The sequence below is a fragment of the Ursus arctos genome, unplaced genomic scaffold (assembly GCF_023065955.2).
Source record: "Ursus arctos isolate Adak ecotype North America unplaced genomic scaffold, UrsArc2.0 scaffold_34, whole genome shotgun sequence".
In the NCBI taxonomy this organism is placed as follows: Eukaryota; Metazoa; Chordata; class Mammalia; order Carnivora; family Ursidae; genus Ursus; species Ursus arctos.
The window spans coordinates 19,228,401-19,254,018 of NW_026623030.1; the positions used below are offsets into that span (position 1 = coordinate 19,228,401).

General features: G+C 47.2%; 1 long non-coding RNA gene across 4 annotated transcripts in view; it reads left to right on the forward strand.

Moving 5' to 3' along the window:
* Positions 1-25,618, forward strand: part of LOC123001931 (uncharacterized) — a 187,162-nt gene that overhangs the window by 25,814 nt on the left and 135,730 nt on the right. For all 4 annotated transcript variants that reach the window (XR_007190559.2, XR_006411249.2, XR_006411248.2 and 1 more), the window contains exons 3-4: positions 10,836-11,088; positions 11,723-11,934. This is a non-coding gene — a long non-coding RNA (uncharacterized LOC123001931). The remainder of the gene's footprint in view (positions 1-10,835; positions 11,089-11,722; positions 11,935-25,618) is intronic.

Sequence of the window (25,618 nt, forward strand, 5' to 3'; positions counted from 1 at the left end):
GGGGTGAGATACTCCCAGTCCTCTTTCTTGACAGCAGGTGCTTTGAGGTGTGTGATGAACATAGGAATTAATTTCTAGGTCTGTGTGGCTTGGTTGTTGATGTCATCTGGTAACAGAGTGGAACGGATTCATAGTCCACCGGGCACTCGCGTAGGCTTGGCTGTGTTTCGCAGGCCATGTCAGTGGGGGTATGATTTCCTGGAGCCCATGTGTGCAGAGCCATGGCCTGAGGGACCATAACAGTAAAGAGCACTGCTTTGACAAGGGACAGACCTTAGACTGTGTCTTCAGCTCTGCTTTGATTAACAAAGGTTTACATATCCTGTCTCCGCAACTAGATTCTTGAGGGCAGAAGCCACACATTTTTTGTGAGAAAGCAGATCCAAGTTCAAATCCTGTTTTTGCCACTTCCTAGCGAAATGAACTTAACCCCACTGTCAGCTTCCTTATACGCAAAATGAAGAGGATGATGAAACCGACCTCCTGAAGTTTGTTGTGAGGTTTCAATGCGCGTAAATCCCTTAGCTCAGTTTCTGATAAAAAGGGGAACGTATAATGTATCTTTACCTTCTGTGTAAAACACGGGGTGATGCAAAGAGCCTTGGAACCCAAGTCCCAGCTTCAAACCCAGGTTTGGCCAAACCCAGGTTTAGCTTGGAGGGGTCTCTCCAGTCTTATCTTGGTCATCTGTACGAAGGTGCTTTGCGGTCCTAATGTTTGGGCCGCCCCCGCTTGGGTTTGTGGTATAGATGTGATCCTCTAGCTGATATCCCAAATGTTCATCAATCTGTATGGCACGGGGGCAGACCAGTTGGAACAGATGTTGGACAGATGCTGGCTGTAGCAAGCAGGATGGCCACTCTGAATATCTGCTCTTGGCGAAGGCATTCTGTAAGCATAAAGCCGGCCCAGCTGCAAAGCATCCATCCCGACAGCAGTTAACCCACGGCTGCAGGGAAGGTGGACATGGTTTCCACATATAATAGATAGCTCATCCTCTCGTGGGCACCGCAGAAAGGGCTGGGTCCATCAGGGCTCTTGGTCAAAAACAGTAGAATCCCAACTCAGTAAGACAGAGTGAAAAGGAATTTGTAGGCTTAAGTTACTAGAAAAAAAAAATCAGTTGATAGATTGGAATTTAGGTGTGTCTGCACCCAAGGGCTCAGATGATGGATTAGAAGCTGAGTTTTATACTGTTTACTCTTCCTTTCTGCTTCCTTTTACATGGGCTCCATTCTCAGGCGGGTTTGCCCTTCCTGTTAACCTAACAAGATGGCACCGACATTGCCAAGTTTATAGACTGCTCTCCCTGCTGGAAGTACATCAGAAAGGGAGCTCCTCTTTTCCCAGTAGACCCAAGAAAAGACCTAGAGTTACTTTTTGACTGCCTATTCATTGTCACTTGCCCCTCTCTGAGCCAATCACTATCTATTGGGATGGGCTGCTTTGCTTGGCAGTGTCGTCTTCCCATATGTACTTCAGAGACGAGGGTCTTTATCTGCATGGACTGGGGGGGAGACATTCATTCCCACTGAAGGGGCAAGTGGATACTGACCAAGCTAAAACAACATGTCCATTACCATGGTGTCATGCAAAGGAGCTAGGGAACTACAAGATTGTAGTGTCCTTTTCAGTCTTGGTCACTCCCCATTCATCATGAATACACGGCTCTCAGATGAAAACAAAGAGTGTTGTGTCTGAATTCCTTCCTCTGAGAATTCGGCTAGTCTGCAAGGCTCTGCTTCCACTCATTAAAATATGAGAACATGGATTTGTCATCCCACTTCCTTCTTGCCCACAGAGGACAGCCTGGAGAAGATGCTTCAGGGTGAGGCGTCGGTGGGATGTGGTGGCTGATGTCATATGGGTTTGACATGCTCTTTAAGACTGTATTTGCAAAGTTTTGGAGTCATAAAGGAAAGGAAAAACCACAACGTGATCATCCAGGCATTTCTTTCTTTCCTCTTATTTTTCCTCAAAGCTGTGGTACTTCGAGGGAAATTTAATCCTTATGTTTCTGTTTAATTTGTAGTATACTTAGGTCATCAAAATGGAGCCTGTAAAGAGCCATTTGATGTCCAGGAAGAATTATGAGCTTGTATATAAGCATCTTAAAATGTGTGTGTGCTTATGCATGTGTGTGTGAGTGAATGTGTGTACGTATGTTAGCACTTGAGATTTACGCCTTCAAAGCTCTGTGTTCCATTAGGTCTGAACTCATCAGAAAATGAAGTTCGAGCCTCCAAGTTAGATAGAAAGATGTACAGAGAGACTTGACTTCTTTTCTTTTTCAGAACTATGTATGGAATAATAGAAGCATAATGCGTGCTTCTTCAGACCAGATAATCAAAGGTTGGGTGTCACTTTCAATGACAATTTTCAGTTGGCGTTTTCTAGATTCATTGTCGGTATTTTTTCACCTCCCACTCTTAACTGTCTCCAGTCTGGCTTATGTCCCACCTCTACACCCACACCCATCTCCATACAGTCCTTGAACACCTCCATGATATTGCTAAATCCAATGGGCCTGCCCATCACACTTGACCATCCAATGCTTATCTTCCTTTCTCCGGGGATGTGACCCCTCAGCAGCATATGACACAAACACACTCTCCTCTTGATACAACTCCTCACTTGGCTTGAATAATTTCAGGATTTCCCACTAATCTCCTGATTTACCCTGTCTATTTCTCCATCCCCTTGCTTATCCTCCTCCTCACCCCAGCCATTAAATAGTGGAGGTCCTCTGGGTGAGTCCCTATAGTCTCTCTCAGGTTGACTTCATCCATTTCTGTGGATTCGATGACACGTCTGTACTAGTGGTTCTCAAATTTCTATCTGTCTCTCAGGCAGCTGCTTTGAGCTCCAGGGAATATAACCAGGTGCCTCTGCACGTCTCCACATGGGTATCTCAGAGGCACAGAACTCGAAGGCATCACCTTTAAGCCCTATCCTCTCAGTCTTTTTGTTCCCTGGTGTCCTTTCCTTAGTGGAAGACACATTCTAGAACCTCGTTCTTTTGTCTTTCTTTCACCGCCATCTTAGTCCCGGTTACCACCATTTACCACATGCATGGCCTCCTGTTTGACTTCATGTCCATGGTGCCCCGTTCTGGGGTCTCCCTGCTCCGTAGGCATGGTTGTCTTTTTAAAGCACTAATGACATCTGACATGCCACCTCTCATGTAAAAGCTGTCAATGGCTTTCCATGGTGCTTAGGACAAAAATGAAGACCCTTCACAGTGTTTGCCCATGCAGGGCATGTCCCTGTCTACGTCCCCGGCTTTGTGACACAACAGTCCCCCCTTTGCATCCTGCGCTGCAGCCATTGAGGGTTCTTTTCCTTGAAAGTGCCCTTCTCCTCCCACAACAGGCATCTTGCACATGCTGTTCCATCTGTCTAGAATTTTCTCCCCCTCCTTTCCCATGTACCTAGGGTTACCTTAGTGTAAAGATCATCACTCTGGGGATAAGTCCCTTGACCCTGTGTCCTATGGCAGATGACTTTGTTTTCTGTATTCATAAAATTGTGCTCTTTTCCCTGTGAACATTTATCTTGGCTTGCAATTATATTTTAATATATGTATATAAAATATGTGATCTCATATAGGACAAATATTTATATTTGATATGTTAAATTATATCCTGATTTAATATTACATATATAGCATATATTACATGTATACGTTACTATTTCTCATTAGACTTCGAGAACAGAAACCATGTTTGTCTCAATCACCATTGTATCTTCAGTATAGTACATTTTGGGACACTTAGTAGGTATTTCAGGTTAGTTGGGGTTTATCAGTCTGGTGGCTTTGAAAGTACACCACTCAGATCTCCTGCCTTGGGACATATTATGGACTGAAGGCCCCAGCTGCCTTCCCTCTGAATCCAGCATCATGTCTGCATGGAGATCATGCTTCCGCTGCATTGGCTCAGCGATGAAGGTCTATTCCTGTGGGATGTGCAACTCCTCTAATAGGCACCTTTGGTTCAAGGACTCATCATTGGCCTGGCCAAAATATTTTGGAACTGAGCTGCAGTCCGAGACTCTTCCTACCTTATTCTGCCTCTTTTGTTCTCCCTTTCCATGGGTGTTGGACCTGCATCATGGTCTGAAGAATCTCCCTGCTTTTTCCTGCTCCCTGTCCTTCATTGTTCAGACATTTCCCTGCTGAACCTCTTGCAAGTCTACTCTTGTCATAGTGTCTACGTTTTTGGAGGACCCAAATGAACACAGGTGATCCAAGAGTGATCCAAGAAAGCAGAGGGTAAGAAGGGGATTTGGGATTGGCCCCCTCACAGCCCAGCGGACAAAGAGGGCTTCCTTCCAAGTGTGATGGGGGTCACCGATAGTCCCTGATGCAAGGTGGCAGCCCAGTTGCTGAAGATGTCACTTGCGGTGACCAAGGAAAACATACCAGTGGAGGCGACATCATTGCCACGGCAACGGATTGGAGATTTAAAAGATGGAGGGGCAATGCTTTCTAGGACGGGGAGTTGGCTGGTTATTGCTAAGTTATATTGATGCTCTGATGGCCAGTAACAAACAGTTGAAGGCTAAGTGTGAGAGTCAGGGAGTCCTTTTGGTACCTTACAAGGAGAACTGTATTTCCTGCAGTGTTTGAGAGAACACAACTGGAGATCAGACTGAGAGTCAGATAGAGTGGCAGAGCCCCAAAAGGTTGAAGTGCTGAGCTGTGGCAGGTCTTTTCCAAGATTCATTTTGGTTGGGACGATCTGGGATTCTGAGATATGCAACAGTGACATGTGGTAGATGTTCCTGAAGATTTGGGCTCTCTAGAATTTGAACCCCCAGAGCTTGAAGAGTTGGCCAGCCCATTTCTAGGAAGTGCCCAGAATTCCTCCAGGCTGGTAGGTGCTGCAGACATCTCGTCCTTGCATCAGTGAACCATCTTTCCTTCCCCAAACTTCTTCAAAATGGGGGTGAAGCTGGGGACCTCATTTCACCTGCTCAGCTACTACAGGGAGGTAGGCCTGGGAGAGTAGATGCCCTGTCCTCACGCCAGCAGCTACCTCCTCTCCTGATGTTAGGCCAATAATGAGGGTCAAGTCCCAGCATAACCTGGGGAGGATAATGGAGGGAGAGCCCAAGCTTGGTTATGGGTGAGTAGGTGGGAAAAGCAAAGAATTGGAAAGATTAGGTGATGTGTCGAAAGTCATTGTAAGGTGTGTTAGGGTTGACTTTTACTTAAATATAATATAAATCTCAAAGATGGCTCTTTCTTTTACCTGGTTAGTTGCAGTGCTAAGGGGTGACTCTGAGTGTATAATTCCAGCCATCCTGGTCATCGGTGTCATCATTCTCTAATCATCGTTGGCACTAGAATGATAATGTACCTATTGAAAGAATAGTCTGTACCAAGCCCTGTGATGAGCATTAGAACTCACTTCATACTGCAACAGCCATCGGATTGTACGTGATTACTCTCTCCAGTTTCAGAAATGGAAATTGGGATTTAGAGACAAAGCATTTGTCCAACCTCACCGTGTTGACGGGCAGCAGAACGAAGATGAAAATGAAAGTCTGCCCCTGGGGTTGGAATTCCTGCCCTTGATGCTACTTCTATGAACAGACTGAAATTCTAATAAACCCACAATATTTTAGATACTCGGTTTTTAAAGTAAACCTAGCAGGAGAAAAATGACTGAATACTTCTCCCGCTCCACAAATAGAAACATACCCACGTACCTGTCAAACATTGGAAGTATAACCCGGACAGCCCCCGCCCCCCCAGCCATCTGGTTTGATGAGATGGGCCTACCAACACTCCCATTGTTTTTGTTGGAGAAACTGAGTCTCAGGCCCCTTGAGGAGCCTGTGGGTGTTGCCGGGGCCATCACTCAGGCCTGAGGCGTCTCTGTCAGGGTTTTATTGAGCAGAGCTGCCTGCCGCCATATGCATTTAAATAATGAACAAGGATCAATACCTGTCTCTGTTCTTCTTGTCCACATTCCCTTGATGATGGCCCAAGAACAGGAGGCCAGATTCACCACGAAGCTTTAGCCTGCAGTGGAAGCTCATTATAGCCTCGCTGGAGCTAAATTTTCCTCATCGAGAACCACGAGAGACATTGAAAGGGATGATAGGAGAGGTCAGAGGGAATTCACCAGGATCTAAATCTTGAATGCCAGTGAGCTAATGCAGCTACATTTCCATAAACAGACACCCATCCATCAGCAAATGTTTATTCAATAGTCAACACCAATCCAGCTATGAGGCAGGGTAGCCCAGTAGTTGAAGCGCTCTCTGGATCCAGGTAGGTCTGGTGTCAGATTCCATTTCTGCCATTTACTAGCTGTGGGAATTTAGGCAGGTCCTTTTGCTTCCCTCCCTTACCCCTTCCCTTCGTTCTTTGCAAATTTATGTAGGTATAGCACAGGAAAAGTAGTGTGCTTATAGTGCATTAATGTTCAGTGATTACGGATAGATTAATATGTACTATATAGATATCACATTTGTGTGTGTTTGTGTGTGTGTGTGTAACCACTACCCAGATCAGGAGATAGCACCCCATCGTGCTCTCTCATGCTGCTTCTGGATCTGTACTCCCACCGAGAGACAATCATTACTCTGACTTCCATCTTCCATTGGTTAATTTTGTCTGTCCTTGAAATTCGCATACACAGGACGGTACAGAAGAGACTCTTCCATGTGTGGCTCATTTCACTCGATATAATATCTGGGAGTTTCGTCTGTGTTGCTGTGTGGGTAGCAATGGTTCATTTCTTATTTTGACAAGGTATTGCATTGAATGAATATTACACCATGTACTCATCCATTCTCTTGATACATGTTTATACCATGCCGAGTATTCGGCTCTTGTAAATAAACATGTTAGGAACATTCCTGTGCCTATTTTCTTGTGACCTGTGCTGTCACTTCTTTTGGGAGCACAGCTAGGTGTGGAGCTGATGGCCCATTTTGCTTAATCTATCTGTAATCTATCCGTAGATTACGTAGATTAATCTATCCGTAATCACTGAACATCAATGCACTATAAGCACTACTTTTCCTGTGCTCTACCTACGTAAATTTGCAAAGAACGAAGGGAAGGGGTAAGGGAGGGAAGCAAAAGGACCTGCCTAAATTCCCTGTGTTTGGAGCGTCAGTTTCCTTATTTAATCTGCTTGGATGAAATGAGGTCCATAGTCTAACACATATTAATCACTCCATAATTGTAAGAATTATTCTAATTACGTGTTTTCATGCTACAAGCTTAGAGAACGCTGTTTTGACCCAACTTTTTCTTAGAAGTGGTGCCAACACTTCAATCCAGGACCTGGTGTGACCGTGATATTGGGTTGAGCAGCCAGGGGCTTGTGTGGGCTCTGCATGGAAAGTTGAGGTGGGGAACTCACTTCCCACCTGCCCAACTCAACAGTGGGTTTCTCCCACCCAGACTTACTAAGGGAGCTCTTCTTCACCATTGTCTTTATTTCGTCAGACCACAGAGAAAGCCAGTGCTTCGCTGCCTCCTGTCAGCCAACTGGGGCACAGACCGTGATCTTCAAAGATGAGCTCTTTATATCTTTGTTTTCCTTTTTGAAATCGCTGCCCTAAAACAATATCTAGATAAGCCAAGTGAGATTCTCGAAGAATCAAGACACAAACGCCAAAGGAATTTGGAGCATCCCCTTGGCCTCGAAAGTGGGGTCGAGCTAAGAACAGGGCACGTGAGGATCCCTGGGACCCTCCCTCTACACTGGGCCGTGGCCATGCCCTTGAATCTACATGAGCAGAAGCTCGGGCAGACCTAAACGGATTGTGGTTGGAGTCAGAAGACAGCCTCAGAGATGTAATAAATCAAGGACGATTGTAAAGGTGCTTTGTGTTCTAGGATGTTGAAACATCCCTCTCTGCCTAATGGAACCTTCCCCAAGGCACTATTAACTGTAGGCATAGGTTAACATGAAGAACCACTCTCTGCCCCATCCCCTTTTTCTTCTGCAAATAATGGGATGATGTTTCATCTCCAAAAATAGCCCGTTGGGCTTGGAACATGTTCCCTTCCCCTCCTAGGGCTCCGCGGGATTATTGGATTATGAAGCAAAGGGCTTTTTCAGGCTTGCTTGCATGGCTGCCTGGTGTCAGAGGGCAGAAAGCCAACGTTAGCTGAAGTGCATGCACTCTTTCCGCTTTAATAATATCAGACACCAAAGCTCCAGGCACTGTATCGGGTGCTTTCATGGTCTCAACTAATTCTTACAATGACCTTACTATAAAATAAAGTATCCCTCTCCCCTTTTCATTTGGACATAAAGGAGCAAGCAAGTCGTCATCTTAGACGCTGCAGTAGGAAGGTAGCAGAGCTGGGGTGAGAATTCCACAGCCCGTGCCTCGATGGGGAAAATATGTCATTTGCAAATGGCGATTACCACCGCTGAAGTTTGGATTTGGGATTCCTGAGGTTTTTCCACTGACATCTACTTATTTTTCTAAAAAGAAATATACTTAGCTTTAGTTTGAGAATTTTACTGTTCCCCTTACAGCTAAGCCAATGGCCAAAAAAATCGAACCTTGGTGATTGTGGCCAAACTAACCTTCATCTGGCAGTCCCAAAAGAAAAAGGTGCTCGCCAGCCTCCTTGCGTGTTCCTCCGCGTAGGAAGAACTTACCTTTTCCCCTGATTTCCCACTTGCCTTGAAGACGATGGTAGACGTCTATTACTTTTCTTGACTATCCTGCCTCTGGACAGCTCTTCTCTGCCCCATGTAGGGAAGGGCTTTCGTAATGCTAGTGTTTTCCAGAGATTTTTTTTTTTTTAGAGATAAACAAGACAACTTTTATTACCAAAAAAGTGTTTGCATGTTGTTATAGCAATATTGTATCTATTTAGGAAATGGACTTCTCCAAAAGCAAATTAAAATAGATTCTTCAGGTGACCCAAAATGAAAACCACTATTTCCATGTTGCATTAAATCAAACTACAAAGCACAATTAAAAAATATTTTACATTAAAATCTTGGCTTTGTATGTCTTTTGGAAGGTTAATACCTAGGGGTAGAAATTACCAGTGATTTCTGGTTTTGTTTTTATTTCTCATATCATTAGACCATGCAATACATATAAAAATAGAATTGTAAACACATTTATGTCCAGAAGTCATTCTATTCCACAGTATATTAGAACACATTGACATTTTTCATATCATATTCTTTTATCTCAAATTTTACAGTATATTAAGCTCATAAAAGACTTCAAAGGCTCCTTCCCTTTTTTCTGCCTGGCTATTTAGGGCATCTCCATCCCCTTAGACGTGGTGCATTGATTCAGGGCGAACACATGAGTCCTTTGCTGAGATCAGGGGGGATGCTGGGAGGCAGTGGGTTTCCCTCCTTTAGATATTACGAGCTTCTCTGGGAATCATCTCAGCCTGGTATTGCTGAGAGCCACCTTTGGTTTTATGCCAGTTAGGCCCAGAAGAAATGTGAAGTCAGTGGGGTAGAAAGAAGATATGGGAGATAGACAGACAGAAACAGAAAAAGACAGAGGAATTTAAGGACATATTCTAATAGAACTTGGGAATCAGCTATGCCTAAAGCTTCTTTTTTGGGGTACCACAGGGGTGTGTCCCTCAGGTCTCCCCACTGTGAGTATCATGGTTGGAAGCCTCAAACGTTTGCAATTTAGGATTTGCCAGTGTTCGCTCGGAAGCCTCACCAGCCCTGGGCTCCTCCAGCCAATGACTAAGCATGGTGGGGGGCCTGAGCAGGGCTATTTCTCTCCACTCTAGGGCTTCCGTTGGCCTCAGTGAATCTTGATCGGAACTACCCTACCATCTGAGGCTCTTTCCACCCAATCCTGTTTCCTTCCCTCTCTCTTCTCCCAGGTACCAGACCAGTGTGTCACAGTCTGAAGGCTCCCTGGTCTACTCTTTGTCCTTCACAGGTATCTCCCTAGTAGATCTCCTGACTGTCTAATTCTGTCTTGGCTTCTGCCTCCTGTAGGAACCGGGTGAACACACCACCCAGTGCATTCCATTTTTGCTTAGGCGCATTTGAATTGGCTCTCTGTCATTTGCAACCCAAGGAATCCTATTACAGAAGTGGGATCTAGTATGTAAAGCTGCTTGGAAAGCCGTAGGTCCTGCAGAGCTATTGGTTACGGTTATTATTCTGAAGGTTGTCTACTGAGAGTCACATGAGTAGAGGTTAAGAGTAATTCTTCTGCTGGGAGGTTTGTGTTCCCATAGGAACGAACGCCTTGAAGGTGGACAAGCCGTGGAGGGTAATGAGATGGTGGGTGGGGCTCCACATAGAGTTCTGTATTCTCTGGGACTGTCTATACAGTTGATGCTGAAATCCAAGTCTCCCATTCTGTGTTTATCCTGGACTTGAAATCCTAGTTTTTTGGCCGTTGGGACTTGGATATGTCTCAGGCACTGGGAGCTCTACTGGTCTAAAGGGGCAGCACATTATTCTTCCCCAGCCCTCTATTTTCCCCTTATGTAACATTCCTTAGTTTAAGGAATGCCCTACAGTGAATCCAGTAGCTTAGGACAAAAATCTGAGAATCATTCTTGATTCCTTCCTCTCTTTCCGCCCCATTCCATCAATCGCAATTTCCCCTCTATGAAAAGACTCATTACCTTCTTTCCTGCCCCCTAAGTAAGACACAATGAGCATGATCCCATGCCTGCCCCGTGGAAGTTACACCCAAACATTAACTGTTCATTTCCATTCCCATTACCCCCAAATCTGGCATCATGTAGACTTTCATAAGTCAATAATCAGCTTTTAAAAAATTACTAAGAGATTGTTTATTTTAATGAAATTCAGAAGGTGGTTTATCCTCCTATTTTCTTTCAGGAAGAGACCCCCTCGTACCCAGAATAAAAAGAACTTGGAGCAAAATCAACTTCACATGTCCAAGCAATGCTTCGTCAACCCTGGAATGTCACAAACGGTGTGATTCTAAAACTCACTGGGAGATTGGCATCGGGTTGCCAACAGTGTCCTTTGCCAAATTAAGTAACATTTTCAATATCGCCGTCTGCAATAGCCATCAGTTTGTAAATGGGCACGTTGATCAAAACTGTGACTCCAAAGTTTCAGTCCCGAGGTAAGCTGCTTTGAAAGAAGAGTAACTCCAAACTTCCAGCCCTCTTCCTTCCCCACCACACGCCAGCTCGGTGCCACGAGGATCACTTAACCTCCCGTCCCCTCTGTCCTTCCCCTTTCCCATCTTCCTTCCTGGTGGCAGTGTTTCCCTCCCTTTCTCTGATTCAGCATCGGAAAGGCCCCCTCCCACTCTCTCCTCCATCTGTCCAGCAAATGGAGGCCTGTCCTCCAGAGGCCAAGGAGTGGTGGATGCCGGCCACCTGATTTCCTGAAACCTTTCAGTCGGCAGGAGAAGGAGAGCAAAGACTGGTGGGCATTAGCCACTCATGTCCCGTGGAAAAGAGGGAATCTTTGCAAAACAGCACATACAGAAAGAACAGACTCTTAGAATAAAGGCCAGCCCTTGATACTGACTCCATTTTCCTCTATGAGCAACTACAGACATTTCCCTTCCTTTTCAGTTTGTCATTGACTGGGGCAGACTTAGGGGGCCTCTAGTTATCTTCCCCAGGTGATTCCTGCCTCTCTTTCCAGCGAGCAAAGCCCTTTCAAAGCCGCTGAATGAGCTTCCTCTTTGTGGGAGGCCCAGAGGAAAGCCGCTCAAACTCGGTCTGTCTCACCTCTTGTTCCATCAGTTACCTGTGCTGGAGCTCTGGCTGGAACCCTTGATTACGGGAAGGTCAATGGCATGCTTACGGCAACCGTGTAGGAAAATGAGAAGTCCACTAATCTGATGGGTTTTCCTTCTGACCCGAAGACAGAAAAACAAATCTAAAAGCAATACGACAAGAAGCAGGACTGGATCCCTCGAATCTGTTTGGACTTGTCGGCTCACCTGAGTTAGACGGTAAGTTCAGTCCTCCTCCGCCACGCCAAACAGGGCCACCCCCTCTGCCACTTTCCTGTTGGGGGTTGACATCTCAAATGAGGTGACTGTCCGTGCAGCCAGTCATGCTGTAATTCACAGTATTGTGTTTTTACAATGAAAATGACTTCTTTGTTTTCAACTCCCCAAATTTCTTATTTTCTCTGGAATCAACTTCTGTCATGCTGTCATGCTGACTCTGAGATGGCGAGCTGCCACGCGCCGCTAATAAAAGTGTTCAGTGTGAGTGTGTAGAGAATAAGGCTCTGTAGTGACCTCGGGTTTAATAATGGGGTAATACACTCCCTGAGATCCTCACAGTGGCGGCCACCGTACATGCATGATTGCAACTCACGCTCGTGACAAACGTGAAGGCAGGCGTCACGATCCATATGCCACCCATAAGGAAACCGAGGATCAGAGAGGTTTAGGTTCTTTCCCAGGGGCGCTCAGCTGGTAAGTGGCAGAGCCAGGTCCAAACCCATGCTTGCCTGGACTCCAAGACCCATGTGCCTCCCGCAGACGCCATGATGTGACTGTCCTTCCAAGTGACATCTGTTACCTCTTGTTTTTAGTTAATGTCTGGTTTGAGTAAGACTCTGGCCCAGGTGATGTAAAGGAAGCTGTGTGTTGGAGGGGAAGCTCCTGACTTTAGGGGGTTGCATGCATGTGGGGTCACACTTTGAGTTTCATCCCCATGATGTTTGCTTATGCATCCAACTGTCCTTCTCAACTAAACTCTTCTTTGTTTCCAAAATTTAGATTTTGTTCAGATAAGGCCTTCAGGGGTGGTGGTGGTGGTGGTGGGGATGGTGGTGGCCATAGGGGTTGTACCCATAATCTCCCCATTTTGCAGATGAGAAAATTGAGGCATGAAACATTTGCCCAGGCGGTGAGGGGAAGATGGAGGATTTGTATTCGAGGTGCTAACTTCAGAATCCATGTGCTTCGGCAGGGATTGGGGTGGTGAGGAGGCTGTAGAGAGAGCATTGGTGGTGTGGGAGGTGCCGCTGGTGGGGGAGGGGGGTCTTCCCTGCTTACCAAGGTTGCCCTTCACCGTGTGTGTGTGTGTGTGTGTGTGTGTGTGTGTGTGTGTGAGGGAGATTCTGGGCCAACCCGCTGCCTGAGCAGGGATGTTTATAGAGGGAACATCTCCCCCACACCCAGGAGGGTGTGCTCCTGACACCCTTTGGGCTCCAAGAACCCAGTTCCAAATGTATCAGCGGCTTCAAAAAGGAAAACAAAAACAAAAACAGTTCATGCTCAGTCTCTTAGGAAACAACAACAACAACAAAAAGGCAACAAGAAACCTCTCCCATCCATCTGTAACCAAATATATTTTGTGCTTGGTTTCCTTGGGCGGCCTTCTCTTAACAGCTTCTAATTCATAGAGACAAAAAACATAAAACAATTTAAGGCATTGGCACACTCAGCTCGGCAAGACGGTTTATTCCCAGGCGAGCGTTGTTGGCTGGGGCCTCCCGCAGTTGGCTCTGCAGGAGGCTGGGAGGCTCACGGGATGGAGGAAGGAAGGTGTTTTGCTTATGCTGTTCCCTGCGTGCCGAGCTGAGATGTAGTTGAGGGAAGTGGGGCTGACCTGATGCTTACCCAGTGCGTAATGACAGCCAGTTGTGGAGGAAGGGGCTGCACAGAGCCCCAGATGGTCTCCACGCCAGCTGAGAAGAGCCCTCACCCGGGGATGGATTTATGGCTCGCCGTGCAGAGCGGGATGTATGTTTTGGCTTGTGCCTTGGAGAGGGCATAGCTTCTCTCTCCTTCTTTGCCTCTCTCTCTCTCTTTAATCTCAACTTCAGAAGGGAAGAAATTGGTCGTTAATTCATTCGGGTTTGGAATCTGGGCTTTTTTATGTGAGATTGGTGGGAACCACGAGGATTTTTGTGTCCGGTATTCTGTGCTCAGTTAATATTTACTGAGTGAAATGAATGCATCCGTAAACGAGTGTTAATATAAGCCAATATTTACTGAGAGCTTCCAGTATGCCAGAGCCCCATTATAAATACTTCGCTTGTATTGTGCAATGGATTCCCATTATTACCCACATTTTACAGATAAGGAAACTGAGGCACAGAGAGATGGGTGATTTACACAAGGTCACACAGCTGGAGTGGCAGAGTGGGTTTTCAGGCCCAGGAAGCCAACCACAGCACTGTATTATGGATGGATGGATAGAAGCTTGACGTCGGGATCATCGATGGAGGACTTGGGGAGAAATACAAGCCAATCCCACCTGCTTTCAGGGGATGAGAGAAGCGTCTAAAGGAGCCCAGGTTTAAGCCATGAATTGTGGCAAAACCAGGTTTTCTGACATATTTGCCAGACTTCCCGTAACCTCTCCCTGTGCCTTCAAAAAATCTCTAAGCCTTAGAGTCTCTAAGCCTTTTTACCAGGCCTGGGTGCCCCAAGGGAAGCAGAAACACACACCTGACCCCAAGGAGGGTGACCAACCATCCCTGTTGGCGTGGGACTGAGACGTTTTCCAGAACATGCTAAAACCAGGAGGGTACCTGGGAACCTGGGACAAGTGGGTCCCCCCACATATGTGTGTATGGAAAACTCTTACCAATAAGTAATGCCTGTGTGAGCCTGTGTAACGTAAAGCTTTTCGGAATGCCACCTAGGCACGTGAGGGCCCTGGGCTCTGGCGTCAGACAGACCTGGTGTGGGATCTTACCCGCACCACTGCCTTATCAGCAAATGGCCTTGGGCACCTTACTGACCTCTCTGAACCTCAGTGTCTTTTTCTGTAAAATGGGGTGATGCTTAAATCTACCTCAGGGGGCTGTGGTGGGGTTAGAATGGGACAATAAAATATAAGATCAGCCACTTGATAAGTTTGCTATATACTGTATAAGATACCCCAAGGACACGTGGAATCAAGCCCCTCACTGAGGCTCTCTCCATGTAATTCTAGTTAGATGTCACGACAGACTCTAAAGTGATGCCCAGCTGGCTGCTGGCTCATCCTACCACGCATGCTCCTCTCTATTCTTCCCCAGGCTTGCAGAGTCCAATGCACACAGGGCCAGGAATGAACTGAACCCCCTACGCCCAGATTCTCCCCACGGGGTGTTGAGTCCCCTAACGGCCCCATGGAGGAGTGATAGTTCATACCCCCATTTTTCAGATAAATAAACTGAGACCCAGGAAGCTAAAGAGACCTGCCCAGGGTCACTCACATCATAGGTGGTAAGGCAAGATTTGAACTCGGGCCCTTGACCACGAGACTGCTCTCCTTTCCTGACTGCCCTGAATTCTTCTTTAACTCATTCTCTCTTATTTTGCATTACGGTATTTTTTCATTGTTCTCAGTTTTTAAAATTTTATTTTACATCTCCTGAAACAACACTGGGTGGATATCCTTTGGTTTAAACCAGGGTTTCTCAACCTTGACGCTCTGGACATTTTGGAGTAGGTGATTCTCTGTTGTGGACACTGGTAGGGGGGCCCAGCCCATGAACTGTAGGATGGTGAACAGCACCCCTGGCCTCCACCCACTAGGTGCCAGCAGCGCCCCCTCCCCCTGGCGTGACTATATTTTGGGAGGAGCAAAATTGTTCCCAGTTGAGAATCAGTGATCTACACCTTTGTATTTTGATGTGATCATTTCCTGGACCCCAGTGTGTGTGCTATTTTTTTTTTCTAAGGGTTTTTGATACATAATGCCAAACTGTCTTCCACAAAGTCCTGCCAGTTCATAAGGCTGCCTGCCATGCAGGTGAACGCTGTTTTTGCTACGGGCGCCAGTGACCGCTGTTACCCAGCGCGTTCTTAGGGAATCCTTGAGAAGTACTTACGGACTTCTGGGCATGTAGAACGGAGAAGCCCTAGTAGATGACCCAAAGCCACCACTTCCAATAGGGGAATCTGCCCCTTCCAGAAGGGGCCATGGTGTGCCCCAGGTCACAGAGGGGATGAGCAGTCCAGTTGGGGCTCCTCGAGCATTGGTGCAGGTACCTTGTAACTGTAAGCTGGCAGCCCAGGCAGTGGCCTCCTCAGTGGATCCAAGTTAGATGGCTTCACCGGGGCAACTGTTATTTCCAGGATTTTCCTCCCAGGTGGTGTGGGATTCCATAAAAAATTTTTTTATTGTGCTGGCTGTGGATAAAGGCAGTGCTTTGGTGGTGAGGCAAGGAGTGAGTTGAGGAGCTGGTAAAAGTTTATGGGTTTGTAGCCTGCCACGGACTGAGTTTATTGTCCTTTGTGAATTCTCTGCCATTTTCCCCCTTTGAAGTCAGGGGCGATGGAGTCAGTGCCTAATTGATACAGGATGGGAAGAGCATTGGTGATGCTCACAAGAGATAGGGCCGGCGTGTTCCTGCAACTGTCCTCCGTTCGCTTCATAAGCTCCTGAAAGGGAAAGGATCTGTGGATCCAACTCCACTTAGAATCAGCTCAAGCACCTCCCCAGGACCTTCATGCCCTAGCCTGTATCTAGCTCTCGGACTTCGTCTCCCACCTCTCTTCTTGGGCTCACCATGCTGCAGCCACGACTGCCATCTTTCCTTGCCTTGCCTATATCCTATCCATTCCTACCGCAGGGCCTTTGTATCTGCTGTTTCCCTCTGCCTGGGACTCCCTTTCTCAAGTGCTTTGCACAGCTGACTCTTCTGATTTTTTAAGGCTTCTGCTCATACACCACCACCTCAGAAAGGCCTTCCCTTAAGGGAGGTCCCTCCCATCCCAGTCACAATTTATCGTATGGAGTTAATTTGCCTCCTTTTTACGCTCACTATGTGAAATGTCCTTACGTGTTTATTTGTGCACGACACGGTTTCTCTACTGAGGACGGGGACCTTGCCTGTCTGGTTTGCAGACTTATTTCTGGTAGCTGGAACAAGGAAGACATAACAGTTACTCATCAGCTGGTAGTTCAGGAGGGACTACTCCGTGTAAGACAAGGGGGAGACATAAAGCAGGGAAATAAAATATGGGCACATAAAATACCACAAAAAAGCAAATACAGGTGGTGTTGAATGCAGGAGGTGCTATGACAGTTCTGGGGAGGGACCTGGGGACCCTGGGGAGTTTCCCTCTAGGAGATGGCATTTGAATGGGACCTTCCAGAATGCAGAGGGTTTACATGGGTGGGAGGGAATAGGGGAAGCATTTCAGGCCAGGGATTGGCTGGGGTCCTGGGGAAAGGCTAAGTTTTGCTCTGGAGACGGACACACAGCCGTCCAGTCAAGGCAACAGAGTAACAGCAGATGACACACGACCCTCTGTACGTGTGTTGGACGGGTTTGGGGACTTGAGTCTCACGGGAGGATCTGAATGGTGCATAGTGAGGGATTTAAGAACACGAGACATCTGGAGTTAGATGGAACTGAGGTTTCAATCTGTGTCCTTGGCCACGTTACTTATCCTTTCTGGGGCTCGGTTTCCTCATCTGGAAAATGGGGCTAAGTCATATGTAATACCTCATAGAGGTTCTATAAGGATTCGATGAGTAATACACGTAAAATGCTTAGAATGGGATGAACAGGGCCAAAAGATGTTAGTAATCATAGTTAATGTCAACTATATTACCCAAAATAATAGGATATTATAACTACCGCTACCGTAATTACAGGTCTATATAGTAGGTGGTGAGCTCCCCATTTTACGAATGGAAAAACTGAGGGCAAAAGCAACCAGTGGCTTACTCAAGGTCCCATGTTTGTTAAATGGCAGGGATTTGAACCTCCTTCTCCCTCCCCTTCTCCCTGTCTCCATCTGGACTCTGTTGCCTGCAGCTCTGGACCTCGCCTCTCATGGAGTTCTGTCTATACTCCTGGCGACATTGGACCACTTCACGTTGCCCAGACACTCCATTTTGGAGGTGACCTGTGACTTTTTTATCTCTTTTGGCAATACCCTAACCCCCTCCCCATTCCTTTGGAAGATTTCGGGCGTGACTACGTTCCTTTCATGCCACTTTGTGGCCTGGCACTGGGCTCTTCCCGTCCCCTGTAGGACGCAGCTGCTGCTCATTGCTCCCCATGGCCTGGATCCACTCACCTTCCCAGCTCATCTCTTGCCATTCTTACCAGGTCCCTCCATGCACCTCACCCTTTCTAGCCTCTGCGCCTTTGCTCACGCCCTGCCCAGGGACTGGTGAACCCCACTCGGCTCTTTGCCTGCCCACCCACTAATCACTCTTTAGGACTCGGCCCCACACAGGGCTGCCTCCCAGGCAGAGCTTAATTCTCGCCTCGGGCTTCCCCAGCACAGCACTCACCACTCTGCTGACATCATGGACCCACGATGAGCCTTTCTCAGAGCCCAGGGCAGGGTTCAGACCTTATTTGTCTATTTTGGAATCCTCCATACTTAGCCTTGTATCCATTACAGGATGCTCGGGTTGCTTGTAAACAAGTGAATGAATGAATGAACACACGAACGAATGGATGATAATACCCCCAAAGCCACTCAAAGACTGTGAACTTAGGAAAAATCAAGATCCTCGCTTCACTCTGGGTTAGCTGAGCCTCAGGAGTGCTTGGCATGTTTCCTGAAGGTAGACAGGGCTGCAAGGAAATGCTAATAACAAAAAGACTCCCAAGAGCATCCAGAACAGTGAGGTCCTCAAAAGGTCCTGTTTTCTCCCTTGTGCACATAGGGTAATTGTTTGTTGAATGAATTACTGAATGTATGCGTGGACGAGGACAGCTACATGTTGGACTGGGGGCTCCTCCAGTCAAGAGACTGGTGGGTGATCCTCCTCGTATGCCCAGCTCCCAGGTACGCAGTGGGGTCCTTGGATTCCAGGAGTTGGGAAAAGAGCCGTCAGCGCCCTCACAGATCAGGCCACACCCATAGCCTGAGCATCAGAGAGAACACAACTGCCCTTCAGACTCCACGGGCAGGGTTTTTTCTGCCTTTGCAAAGTTCTTTTCTCTCCTGTGGTCTGAAGCCAGTTCCTTAACATTGTGTAAACATGGTTTTGTGCGGTTGAAAATGTATTTTAAAAATGTCACTAATTACCCCATGGCCTGTAACCACTCTTTCAGGGCCGTAATTGGCCTGTCATGTAAATACCTAATTAGGGGTCTTGGAAAATGGGGCGGATGGGAGGACCTGGCGTCCCGAGGCCTCCTGGCCTCCCTCTCGGGGCCCGGGGGGGGAGACACTGGGGTCCCCTGCATCAGTGGCCGGCAGAGGAGGGACGTTCTCAGGCTGCACCGGGGCTGCGGGGCTGTGGCCCCCTGGACGGGGCTGGGGCCGGCACGCATCCGCACGCAGGGAATTCTCAAGCTACCAAGCTTAATGGGAACCAACTGCCCCAACCCCTCCTCCACCCTCCATGCCCAGAGAATGTGCTCATTTCAACGCAAATGACTCACAGATGTGTCTCTGGCTCCCCACTTTCCTTTTCTCCCCAAAGAGCCTGGCTTGCTAGGGTTCTGCCCTTACTGTAAGAACATCCACTCTGCGAGTCCTGGCAGTCCCGGGGAGGTAGGCAAGCTCCCAGGTGAACCCACTGTCAAGGAGTCAGCACAACCTGCCCCACACACCCCACTCTCTTCCCCACGGACGCCTTAGAGGACAGGGATGATGTTTTGTTTGTTCTGGGGAAAAACAGCTTTTTATCCCAGACACGATTTTGGGCACCAACTTTTATCTGCCTCCTCGGAGATTTCTTTTATGACTTCCCATCCATGTGCAAAGGGCAGAAGTAGATCGATTGCATCTGGTCAGACAGAAGCCATTACTCCAGAGATGTGGCAGAAAAATGAGCAATGTCCACGTCCCCTGAATTTTCCGGCTTCAAAGCTTTTCCCTGTAACCAGACCCCCTGGCTTGGTGGTGGGGTGATTGTCCGGAGCCGGGGTGGCCCCCAAGCCTGGGAAGGGCTGGGCCTCGCAGAGCTGAGCCATGCTGATGTGAGCTGCAGACGCTCTGCCTCGTCTCCTCGAGGTCATTCTCTGGGCACTTGAGATGACCTGCTCTTCCTTGTCCTTGTGTGTTCTCTGGGAGGCCAGGGCAGGGTCCTGGGTGACAGCAAGAAGCAGGCAGGGTCCGGATGTTTGTCAGGGTGGGGTGGCACCAGTTATCAAGGGTCTACCAAGTGCCCAGAAACTTGGAGGCTTGTGGGGGGGATGGAGTGGGGGGGAAACATTAGATAAGAGAATTGCCTCTACCTATAAGCTGCGAGATCTTGGTCCAACCTTTTATCCTTCTGAGCCTCAGTGTTCTTATCTAGAAAATGGGTATGATAATAGTTCAGCAGGGGAGTCGGTGGAAGGATGGAATGAGACCAGGGTTTACCTCCAAGGCGCGTGGTCATAAAGACTTCCTGGTCTGTCTTCTCATCTGTAAAATGGGGAAATAGCACCGACTTCACTGGACGGGGCTCAGGTAAAATAATTTGTGCGTAAAGCACTTAGCATACTGCCTCACATACTCCTAGTGGTCAATATATGTTAAGCATGACTTTGACAACTCTTCCTCTACTATTAGCATCTTCTTGCTGAAATATGTTGACCATGAGCAGGCTCGGAGATTGCTGCACAGGGGAATTAAGGGACTTGCTCAAGGTGGTGCAGCCAGGAAGTGGCAGAGCCGGGACTGGAATCCAGGTCCACGTGATTCTGAGTCAGTGGCCCCCGCTTTGCCCCGTCACCCTGCCTGCGTTCACATAGAAGGGGCTGGGGCTGCGGGCAAGGGAAGGTCACGAAGGAAGTTTCCACGGTCTCAGTCACAAGAAAAGAAGCAACATGCATCATTCTTGGAAATCCTAGGGGTGTGAAGATTCTGTGGGGCCAGGAAGAAAGAGACACGTGGGGGAAAAAAACCAGATATTTTTGTTTATTGCACTGAAAAGAAGCCAAAGGGATGAATTCATATTTTCATTTTTTTGTGGACGTTTCTTTTGCTTCCACGATAATAAAACAGTTATGAAGGTAAGCAACATGTCGTTACTTTTCATAAGAGTACCGATAAAAAACACCGTGCGGATTATCTGATTCTCTCTCCTTGGATGCCTTTAAAAGAGGCTTTTCTCGTGGTGGGAGAATCCTATTTGTGTAGTAAATGATGAATTGATTGGGTGTGATTTTTTTGAATCGTCAAATTAGCACATAGTTTAAACACAAATTTGGAAATTTAGAAAAATAGAAGAAATCTTTAAAAATGACTCACAGTTCTTGTATACACACATAACCTGGTTTTATGAGTGGTTTTCGTTTGAGCTTTTTTCTCTAATAGTGAATTGGTTTTCCTGAACCAATGTGTAGTAACTCAGCAAAGGTGGGGTGCGCTGAAGTTAATCATTCCTCCAGGGTTGATAATACCCCCAGCAACGTAACAACGAACGTCTTTTTTTGCACGAAAATTTTTCCTTTCTTCTCTCCCCTCCCCTCCCCCTTCCCTCCCTTCCTTCTCAACCCCCCCACCCACCTTTATTCCCTTAATGCTTGGAATTCTCCTTTGGGTGAATTCTTAGAAGAAAAACACCAAGCTCAAATTGTGACCATTTAAGGCCTAGATAGGTATTGCCAATTTCTCCCCCCGGGAAGACTCCATGTGCCATCTTGGGCTCCCTCTCATTTTTCAGTTTCATAACCATGCGGACAGCATAGGGACAACATATAGTCATTCATCACTCATTAAGCAACATCTATTGACCGCTCACTTCGTGCAAGGGCTTTGCTGATGTTTTTCAAGGCTTCACCCTTGGGTCTTCCCAACAATGAGTCAGAAGTCACAATGAATCAAAGATGTGACCGACCTCAGATTTTCAACTTTTCTCTGGGAACTGGCCCTCACGGGTCTCCGAGGGGACCTTTGACTGTTTGGGGGAGTGCCCAGTGGTCCAGCATTTCCAGGAAGCCCATCCTGATGTGTTCGAGCACCCAGCTTCTGTGGGACAAAAGCAGCAAATGCTCATTGTGTGAGCTCCTTGGAGCGAATACTTAAGTCTCCCAGTAAGCATTAAAGCACTCCACCTCCTCCCCACCACTTCTCCCTGACAAAGCTTTTATACGGAGCACGAGCACCCATAAATAACAGACCAACCTATAAATAAATACAGCTGGGAGCCCACAAAAGCCCTTGACAAATGCTGTTTATTTAATTTCTCAAGTGTGGTCCATTTGAGATCCAATTGGAAAGGCCCGCTAAGCTTTTAAAAGGCCAGCTTACGTGCTTAATCTTGATTCCCCCTTTGAGGGGCCATCCTGCCATCTCCCCCACACCTGCTTAGCTCAATAAAGCAGCGTGGCCATCTACAGGGGCAGGGATCAGGGACAAAGACGTGTTTGCCGGGTCCCCGCCAATGAGGGGACTCAACTCTGGATAAGTCAAAGTCACACTGTCGTTATTAATCTCGCCCCAACCTAGCCAGTCTGATCCATCCTCATTATTCATTTACTAGGTGGGAAGGTCTGGGTCCTCCTTAACGGCTTCCAGAGGAGTGAAAAAAAACCAGTGGTAAGAGCAACGTGGAGCCAGTGTGGGCCTTGTGCTATGAAGTGTCTGAATCATTAATTATTTCACAGGCAAGCAAACAGGGGAGCACATCACAGGAGAACATGTTGCTATGGGCATGCAAATAGCCGCACTTGCCCATCTCCTCCCTGCCCTGGGACTCTTGCTCGTGCTCTTCCTTCTGCGTCAGATGCCCTTCTCCTCATCTTCATCTAACTAACTCACTTGATTCATCCTTCAATAAGCGGCCAGTATGCCACTTGTTCTGGGCAGCCTTCCCTGCCTCATAGAGGTCCCCTCCAAAGAAACAGACTACCAGTTTCCTTGTTAGACATTTTTATAGCATCCTGTGCTTCTCTTACAGCTCTACTCACCATTTCAAGTAAATTATTCATTGTGCCGTATTTGCCGATTACCTGTCTTGTTCAGGCAAGTATCACCTTCCACTTGCTACCCCCAAATCTGAGCCACCGTCATATTGCACCTAAGCAAATGCAAAAGCTTCCTCCAAAGGCTCTTGGCTCTCTTTGGCCTCTGCCCCTCAAGCCTTTGCTTACATCAGCCAGAGGATGCTTTGAAAACATAAGCCACATTGTGTCCCTCCTCTGCTCAGAAGCTCCCAGGGGCTTTTGTCTCACCCCAAGTGAAAGTCCTTACCAGGGCTGGCCAGTCTCTATAGGATCTGGCTCCCACGACCTCTTTGACCTCATTCTGGCCACTCTCCTCTTGCTCACTCTGTTTGGACCACACTGGTCTCTCTGAGGTTCTAGAAGATTCTGAGCACACTCCTCCTCTCAAAAGTAGCTGTGGGGCTCTCTTCCTCATTGTCAAGTTCCTACTCAAATAGCGTCTTATCCAAGAGGCCTTCCCTGATCACCAACACCCATCCCCGGAAACTGCTCCCGTTTGTCACACCTCACATGGCCTACATTTTGGTCTTTGACTAAGCGTGTGGGCCAAGCTTACTGCTCTATCCCCATGCTAGACCAGTCCCTGACACATAGTAGGTGCTCCATTAAAATAGCTGGCATAAATGAATGTCATGTTTTAAACAATGACGCTCCTTGCTTGGACAATAAGTAAGACAACCGAATTCTGGACATGGACCTTTCTAATCTCGTACAAGACTTATCAGCAGATGGCTGTGCATCTTGTCTTCTTTTTCTGGGCAAAGCTTCTCTACAATGAAGGTCTTAGATATTTCCGGTGCCATATGGTTAGGAGACAGGGAGGCACTCCCCAAGAAAAACCCAAGATGGGGAGAAGAATGGAATCATCTGGGGAAAAATGGAGCCAACGAGCAGTGCTTACGTCTGGGCAGATAGCTGGGGATGCTGCCGCCGGTCAACTTGTCATGAGGCTCTGTGGTGTGTGGGCTTGTCTGTCAGCTGCTGGAGGAACAGTGTAGAGCAGAGCCAGCCAGTGGCGAGCTTAGCTCAGGCTGAGCTAAAGTGTTGGGTTTTAGCCATCATCGGATTCCATGAGAGATTTTTTCATTAGATTCTCTGAGGGCCGAGGCCTTGTTTGCCTACACGAAAAAGTCCCAGCTTGGTATTTATAAAGGAGGCAGGATGGGGCAGAGGAGACAGTGTGACTTTGAGTTCAGATGGTCCCTGGTTCAAATCCTGGCTCTACCACTCACTAACTATTTTCATGACCTTCTTTGGGCAAGTCAGGTCACCTCTTTGAGTTTTATTTTCCTCGAAAGTCATTGTACTGCCCTCCAAGGCTCTGCTTATTTCCTGGACTTCATCTGAAACTTCTCTTCTCTCAGTTACTGTGCTCCAGCCACACTGGCTTCCTTTCCATTCCTTGAGGCCATCCTGCCTCAGGACCTTTGCACTTGTTCTTCTTCCTGCTAGAATGATCTGCTCCCAGTCCTGCATAGCTGATTCCTTCTCATCATTGAGATCTCAGGTGAAATGTCACCTCCTCAGAGAGGTCTTCCCTGACTGCTCCATCAGAAATTGCTTCTCGACAACTGATAGGCAGTCACTCTGTTATATTTTCATTATAGCCTTTAACAGCATCTAGAAGTATCTTATATATGTATTTATTCACTTGTTTACTGTTTGTCTCTTATCCTCCACAAAAATTAAGTTCTTAATTTTAATACTTACATTTGTTCACGGCTTGTGTCCTCAGCACCTTGAACAGTGCCTGGCAACAGTAGGTATGCAGTACACAGTTGCTGGAAGAATGCATAAATGGTTTATTATAAGGAAAAATTGGGTTGTGGTAGCATAATTGCAGAAGCAACTGCAATTCTCACTCTTCTTTTACCCTTAGCAGTGATTTCACAGCTCCTTCTATCAAAAGGTGGAGTTACTTGACCCACCCCTGCGTCTAACTGGGCTTGTGTCTTAGGACCCATATGTGCCATAGATATGATAGCATGCCTGCTCCAGGTCTAGGCCTCAAGTGGTCTTGCATGCTTCTACTCTCACTCTTGGAACACTGACCTCACTATGTGATCCTGTCACTCCTGTTACCCTAACAACCAATCAGTAGCCAGACATGTAAGTGAGGTCAGAGGATAGTAGCAGCCTCTAGCCAACCTACCAACTGCACACAGGTGCAGGAGAGCACCCAGCCGAGATCAGACGAACTTGGCCCAGATCAGCAGCACCAATCAGCTAAGACACAGACTCATAAAAAGCCACTGCTTTAGGGGGAATTTGTTTGGCAGCAGTCGCTAACTGATACATGGAACACACACACACACGCGCACACACACCACTTGGTGCATTATGGGTGCTCTATAGATGGTAGTTATTTATTGATGTGGTAGATATGCACTACTTGGTAGACAAGGGGGCCTTTTCTACCTGGGAGTCAGAAGTTCAACAATAAGATGTAGAGCCTTATGTTGACTAAGAGGTGTGCATTCCCACTAAGCCCTGAGCAGCCCATTCCTGCTGGTATTTAGCAAATATCCCTCCAGTCTTGCACTTGGTCCCTTGACCTCAAGGTCAGAAGAGCAGTCGAGGAGCCTTATGCAGATCTGGCTCTTTGTTTGACCTGAATAATACATGCATTTTCCTGTTTCCATGATGTTTTTAGGCCTCTGATTTATGGCAATGAACATGCCCCTCCGTTTGCCCTGGCTTTTGTTAATGACCTATCATGAATTATCCACAAAAGAAATGTTAAAGGAGCTAATTAGGCATTAACCTTACATTATAGATCAACCGCACAATTGGACCCTTCACAGCTATGATTGTGACAGCACAAAGCA